Source organism: Ruditapes philippinarum, unplaced genomic scaffold, assembly GCF_026571515.1.
Source record: "Ruditapes philippinarum isolate M1 unplaced genomic scaffold, ASM2657151v2 ctg1979_1_1_1_1, whole genome shotgun sequence".
Taxonomy (NCBI): Eukaryota; Metazoa; Mollusca; class Bivalvia; order Venerida; family Veneridae; genus Ruditapes; species Ruditapes philippinarum.
The window spans coordinates 74,694-82,913 of record NW_026865097.1 but is presented as its reverse complement, the minus strand read 5'-3'; positions in this window follow the sequence as shown (position 1 = coordinate 82,913).

The following is an 8,220-nucleotide window of genomic DNA, read 5'->3' as shown; positions in this document are numbered from 1 at the left end:
GACAAGTTAAAACTATAACAAATTAGGAGAATATTTGTATGCTGTAATACGTGACCATAGAAAAATCATTTTAGGAAATATTGTTTTTCTTTTTTTATACATTCATGTAGGTTCATAGATAATGAATCTAGGTTTCGAACTCGAATAATATCCTGCATTCAGTGCCGTGTTTAAGTTATTCATATACCTTCTTTATATTTATATCTTGCGTGTTGACATTTAATTTGTAAAAGTGACATCATTAAATTATAAATTGTTAATATTGGTTGGTATGCTGACGACCCTTGCGCTTCAATACAATACCAAACTTGGCTACCGATGGTCTTGTATTGCTTTACTGTAAACGCCGCGCTGCCTTGGTGATCTTGAGTCTCATATATTATGTTTATGGCATTCTCTGTCATTATCCACGACAAAGTCATAATAATAATAATAATAATACAAGTTGACTCAATAGCAACGATAATCAACAAAACATCTTAAATTATGTTTCATATGTCCAGAAACAAGTGTAAAGGCCAATTATGCCTAAAAAATGCTATCGATTTTATTTCTCAAAAACTGTCCCTTTTTTGTTGGTATCCCGTAACAGTTTCGAATACTCATTTGCCACATTGTCGAACTATTGTTGACTTCTTTTGCTCTGTTTTTATGGAAGTCAAAACAATACTTTGTAAACCTTTTGCTACCTTTACAACACATTACTGCACACTCAGCGCAACTTTCTGCAGTTGATAAGCATCTTATATGCTCTAAATTCATTTTTAAAACTTTATGAATCAAATGTTTACAGTGTCTAACAAGAACGATCAGTGATCACATGTGTCGCCTCATGATGGCCAATTTCATGTTGGGACAAGTTTTGTGACAGACGGACAGACAGACGGACAGTGCACAACTAGACTTGGTACTGATCATTCCTGTAAGGTTTGGATGAAATTGCACCAGTAGTTTATGAGGAGTAGGGCAGACAAGCTTTTGTGTATCTGGCAACACACAGAAAAAAACATTTTTATCAAAGGGCCATAACTCGGCCAAAAATCATTCAACCGGAAAACCCGTGCAATATGCGCAAGAACTTGAGCTACAGATTAATCCTGTAAAGTTTCATTGAAATTGCATTAGTGGTATAAGAGAAGTAGTCCGGACAAACTTTAAAAATAAAAATTATTAAAGGGCCATAACTCTTACAAAAATCATTGAACCGAAAATGCTGACAATATGCACAACTAGACTTGGTACTGATCATGGTTGCTTTGTACATACTTATAAATTGTAACACTCTTTTAAACCATGTTTGCTTTTAAACAGCGAAGTTGAGTGCATTATAACATGTTGTGCAACGCATGACAAATGCATCTAAATACGTATGTCACATCAATAAACTTAATGACGTCATTTTAAATACATCTCCTGTAAATGTAGTTCAACTCAGTTTTATCAATTCCCTCTCTTATAGCATGAAGAGAATTAGTGGTTTGTCGTTCAAGTGCATTGTAATTAGTCACTAAGTCTCATCATATCACATGGAATGTGAATTCTAACCGCGCATTATATTGTACAGCTAAACATTCCGAATTGATACCAGTTTCACCGTCTTAGGTACAACATTTAAATGCTATGCAATTACTATATAAGCAGGTATTGCAGAAAGTGTTAACACGTTATGAAGCCATTAATAATTTAAACGTACACGCATGCTATAGATATTAGAAGAGCACTATGATTAGCAATCGCGTTGCAATAATTAATTCATTTTATTTTCTTTAACTAAAAATCGAAAGATCCCAAAGTCACAATGTAAAGGCAATAAGAATGCAAGACAAAATGAAATTTGGAGAACAACTTAATAATGATAATTATAAGTTTGAAATGGACAACTTTCTTTCTTATGATAAACGTTTTAATTGCTACATGTTATTAATATGTACTTTTATCACATTCTGAAGTTCGCTTAACTTGAGGGCAATTAATTCACCGCACGTCGAAAAAGGTATTATGCCCTGAAAAAAGCGGCGGTATTTCTATTTTATGAGTAATTCTGAAACATCCAATTTACATAATAGCCCATTTTCAACAATGCCAATTTTTTTCGTGCTCTTCGGGGATCATGTTGAAGTGGATTTCGAAATTAAACTGTAGCTATTAGAATTGGTGAGAAAGGCTTCGCTTTGTATTTGTAATTAGAATGTGTATGGGAAAAGTACATTCCGACATATTAGATTCTTAATGTTGTCTCAAACCTACGCGGTTCTCCCATTTCAATGATTTACAATTTTCACAGAATCATCAGAACCGCTGTATTCATTACATTCCCGTTATTTGTGAATACAAAAAGTGAAAGCGTTTTATGACATTTTTATTATTATTATTATTATTATTGTTGTTGTTGTTGTCGTCGTTGTTGTTGTCAAATTTAAGCTTACAAAATGTATATAATTTCATTATAATAATCAACACAATAAGATCAAAATTTTATAAACTAATACATGTTCGAAGTCGGTGTCCTACAGGGTGAATTTGCGTTATAACTGTGTTGCAGGTGGGTCTGAATTTGGTACAGTGCTCTCAGACGTTCATCTTTACTCACATTGTTACCATATCTACAAAACGTAACAGTTTTTTACTATAAATTTGAGAAAAGTAAATGCTAAATTGATCAAAATTAAGTTAATATGAAAATGATACGACGCATTTCTTTTACCTGTAAAAAGAGCACTTTTCCGTTTCAGATACTCTTTTAAAAGTTGAAGTATTGTCTTATCATTTTAAACAAAATAGAGTTGAAATAATACCCAAATAATTCTCCAAACGATAAGGATATGGTAGGTTTTGTACATAAATATATATAATCTTGATATAATTACAAGAGCTCTAATAGTGTCCGTCTTGTCATAGTCAGTAATTGCTGATCGTATATTTTTATATATATTTGTATACACAGATTTAAGATCATTTATCAGTACAATAAGCTGATTAAGATGCCCAACCATTTCGTTATCAATTTCTTCAACAGAATTTATTGTTATATATGGAATTATCAAACCTATTACAATTAGGAGAAAACATGTATGCTGTAATACGTAACCATAAACATAGAAGATAAAAAATGTGTGTTTCTTTTTATAAATTCAGAATAAGGTTCATAGTTACTTAAACTAAATTGAGAAATTGAATATTTTTCCGTATTCAGCGTCGTGTTAAAATTATTCATATACATTCTTTATTATTTTATATCTTTATCGTTGACAGTCAATGTGTAACGGTTTCAACATTAAATTTTAAATTATTAATATTGGTTGGTACGCTGCCTCCTTGCACATTACTATACTTGACTACCGATGGTATTGCTTTACTGTAATCGCCGATTTTGAGTTTCATATGTTATGTTTTTGACATTCTCTTTCATTCTTCATGACTAAGTCATAATAATAATAATAATAATAATAATAATACAAGTTTACTCAATAGCAACGATAATCAACAAAACATCATGAATTATGTTTCATATGTCCAGAAACATAAGTGTAAAGGCCAATTATGCCTCAAAAATGCTATCGTTTTTATTTCTCAAAAACTTTCTCTTATTTTGTTGGTATCTTGTAACAGTTTCCAGAACAATACTCATTTGCCACATAGATGAACTATTGTTTATTTCTTTTGCTCTGTTGGCCATGGATGTAATCATAGTGAAGGAGTATTTTGTATGGAAGTCAAAATACTACTTTGTGTACATTTTGCTACCTTTACAACGCATAACTGCAAATTCAGCGCAAATTTCTTCAGTTGATAAGTATCTTATATGCTCTAAATTCATTTTCAAAACTTTATGAATCACATGTTTACCATGTCTAAACGTGGATTTTTAAGGCATACTGTGCATTTAAATGTTTCGAAATGACTGTATGAAGAAATATAGGATTGGTTAAAAATGGTATATATTTGAATTCCTTCCCGTTCCCATTAAGAATGTTTAGATCACTTTTCTTTCTAAATGGTATATCTGGTGTTGTGTTACATTAATTTTTAAAAACACTGGTTAGCTTTTTTCCCCTCAGTAGACAAATTGTATTAAATTATGTGTCTAATTGTGTTTTTATGAAAATGCCTCCAGATAAAATATATCTCAAACTTTTCCATTAGAAGCAAAACATCCGTGGGCTAGAGAAAGACTTTTTACAATTAGTATCTTCTCATTCCGTCTATTTGACAAACGGTGCTAGATAAAGTATCTATATCAGGCCAGAAAAGCAGTGTCCTTAATTGGCTTACGGGCAATTTCCTGAGCTCATTTATATCACATTCGTTGATTCTTCCAGTTGTATCCGTTTAAATATTCGGTGGCGGGTGAAAACAAGAAGACAAAAATGTTTCATGGGATAATATACCCGTAACAACCTCGTTATAAATAAACTTAAGACCGTAAAGAGCAAAAATAAACTACGCTAATAATTTGGGAAGTTCTCCAAATAAAAATAAAAATAAATAGGAGGGTTTTTTTATTGTCGCGATAACAAATGTAAGTCAATCGAATTTCTTATCAGATAATCATTATGTAGTTGACGACATGTCTGTACAAAATAAAATAGAGGCAAGAAAGAGACCCTACAGAAAGCCCAACACGTCAAAACTGAAAATATTGCAGGTTTCGTTAGATTGAGCTGGATCATGGACGGTGATGTTAATTGCAATCTACCGTCCATGCAGCTAGCACCGGTTTAAGGAAAATTCAAAATTTTATCAAAGTAATCGTGCAATTTTGAAATTAAAAAAGCATGATTAGAACAAAATGGGAAACACATGGACTTTGAAAGAACAAAATCTTATTTTATTTGGAGAACTTACCATAAAGAAATACGTAGCTCTTCCATATTATTTTACGGTGCAGTGCAATTCCTTTACGTTCTTAATGTTGTCTAAAACCTACGCGGTTCTCCCATTTCAATTATTTACAATGTTCACTGAATGTTATCAGAACCGCTGTATTCATAAACTACCCGTTATTTCAACTTTCTCCCAGGAGAGTGAATCGAGCACACCCATGTCAACATAAGAAAAATTTCGTGCGGAGAAAATATGTTTTAAAATGCATATAAACATTACAAACTAAATGCATTAAGTAAGTTGTTTAAAGTGAATAAATGTGTCTCTTTGTACAAGCATCTATACACTTCAGTTATATGACAAACAAGTAACTTTGACCAAAAAAGTGTACAAAGTCACCCAACCCACGCACCCCACCCGCTAAGTGCAGTTCTCAAATAAATATAAAAAGATCGAATTAATATTGAATTGAATCATTAGAAAATGCCTTTGAACAAAATGACAACAAGAAGAGAATCTACCACAGCAACATTTGATCAGGATATAAGCTCAAAAAAAGATAAAGAAAGCGATAAGAAAAAACAGAAAGAAAAAGGTCAACAATCAGAACATTATGTAAATGATTTTGATCAATTTAAATCAGAAATAAAAGAAATGTTTAATGAGTTTGACAAAAAGATTTGTGATAGAATGAATACTCTAGAACAAAAGTTCACAAATGTGTTCGATATTTTGAAAAGAGAAATGAGCGAAATGAAAAAAGAGGTGGGTGGGGCAAAACAAGATGTGATAGAAATGAAAAGAAAAGTAAATGATTTGGAAACATGCCTAGAATATCAAAACAAAGAACTGGAAAACAAAAAAATGGAAGATTTGTCTAAGATGAATAGCATGTCTGAAAAAATCAATGAAATGGACAAAAAATTGCTTCTGTTAGAAAAACAAGACAGAAAATATAACCTGCTTTTTTATGGTTTCCCTGAGGAACAAAATGAAAACATTGAAAGAAAAATGAAGTCCTTTTTTATACACAAACTAGAACTTGAAGAAGGCACTGTACAAAATATGTCCTTCACACACCTACACAGAGTCCCAACTGAAGGAAATGGTCCAAACCCAATCATTGTGAGATTTTTGTCCTTTGGTGATAGGGACCTGGTCCTCTCAAAGTCTTTACTTCCTGTGCTGAGGCAGGAAAGGAAAAGAATCCTTACAGACCTACCTGTTATAATGAAGAGAGAAAGGGGAAGACTTGCAAAAATTGCTTATACCATAAGACAAAGAGAAAAACTGAAAACAAGAATACAAGAAAGAGGCTTGGATGTTTATCTGCAAGTTAGAAAAGGAAAAGAGGACATGTGGGTAACAAGAAAAGTCTAATCAAAAAAATCAAATGAAGAACAGTGTATAGTGTCTATGTGTATTCAAATATGGATAAAAACAGCAATTCATAGATAGTAAATAACAAATCATAAATAGTAATAAAGTAAAATCAATAAATAGCATTGTTTGTTATAGTACAACAATAGAACGTTTCATGGTGGTCCAGTAACCTACCATACAATTATTTGATCAGTAATTATTTTTTTTAAATATTCAGAAGATTTGTTTGTTTGATTTACATTTCCAGGAAATCAACATAGACAATATAAATAGAGTCATTACTGGATAATATCCATGTATCATCTGTAGATACATATATGTACGTGTGTAAATTTATTTTTATTGCAAGATAGATTTATCTAAATATACATGTACATTTTTCCAACACAGTACCTTATCTAGGTGATAAATAATCTAGGATCTATACGTTTATAAAAAAACTGTAAAATTATAAAATAGAGTGTTAAAAAGTAAATACCTTTATTGTCCTTGCAAATTTATTCCAAGTTTAAATTAAATATTATCTAAAAATTTCTTCTTTCAATTTTGCAATATCATTATGTGTTATGCATCTATTAATATTCTCCTCATGTATAGCACACAAGTGTTTATAAACACACACACAAGATACATGTAATGTATGGTAAATCAGCTGTTTACCTCCACGTGGTATCTATTTTTATCGGAGAGAAAAACCAAAATTTTACATGATATAGTCTATATCTAGAAAGTTATTTATATCGTGTGTATAGTGCATAGGTACTCGTATTGTGATTTATAATGTTACATGTAGATAATATTGTTTACGCACATGTAAGTTTAAATGACAGCATGTATGTGGACTTTGTTTACAATGTTTTATACATGTACATTGTTTTTTGACGTTTTAAAGTACTATTTGTAGTATTTTGGTATTATTCGGGGTTTTTGTTTTGTTTTTTTCTTTCTGTTTGTTTTGATTTTTGTACATGTATGTGAAATGATATTTGTAGTTATGTTTGTTATGTCAGTTCGTTTGTTTGTTTGTAAGTTTGTAAAAAGATCGTTTTTTTTAAATGAAACTTGAAACTATTTTCTCCGTCATCTCAATAATCTAATAAGAAATGCCGCCTTGTTATAATTTATATAACGGCCGTCAAATTTTAAGTTACTTATTTTATTTAGGTTGTTTAATAGAAAATTGTGTTTTTCTTTTACCCAATAGGTGATGATTAAACCATATACTCTCAGAATTGTCAAGGGCTGGGAAATACTCAAAAACGTCGCGATATTTTTCATTATCTTAGGAAAAAAGATTATAATATTATATGTCTGCAGGATGTTCACATTGAAGAAAAGTTATGTTCCTTTGTTAAAAATGAATGGGGTTATGACGCCTATTTTAGCCCATATAAACGTAATAGTAGAGGGGTAATGATTTTGTTTAGAAATAATTTTGAGCAAAAAGTAGAAAATATATACAGTGACGAAAATGGAAACTATGTTATTCTTGATATGTTAATGCCGAACTTCAGACTTACTCTCGTTAATTTATACGGTCCAAATGATGATAAACCGGTTTTTTTTGAAAATATTAAACAAAAAATATTTGAAATTGGTAATGATAATGTGATAATTTGCGGAGATTGGAATCTTGTTATTAACCCCTCAGTAGATTATGAAAATTACACAAATATTAATAACCCTCGAGCAAGACAAAGTATTTTAGAACTTATAAATACTTACAATTATGTAGACGTCTGGCGTGTTTTAAATGGCAATAAAAGAGAATATACTTGGAAAAGAAAAAATCCGACAAGAAAGCAATCACGGTTAGATTTTTTTCTTGTAAATGAGGATATGATGAATTATGTAACTAATTGTAAAATAACTACAGGGTATAGAACAGATCATTCAGGTGTTTTGTTAAGAATTAAATTATTTGAAAATGAAAGGGGAAAAGGCTATTGGAAATTTAATTGCTCTCTTTTGACCGAAAACTCATATATTGATCTAGTTAAGAATACATTACAT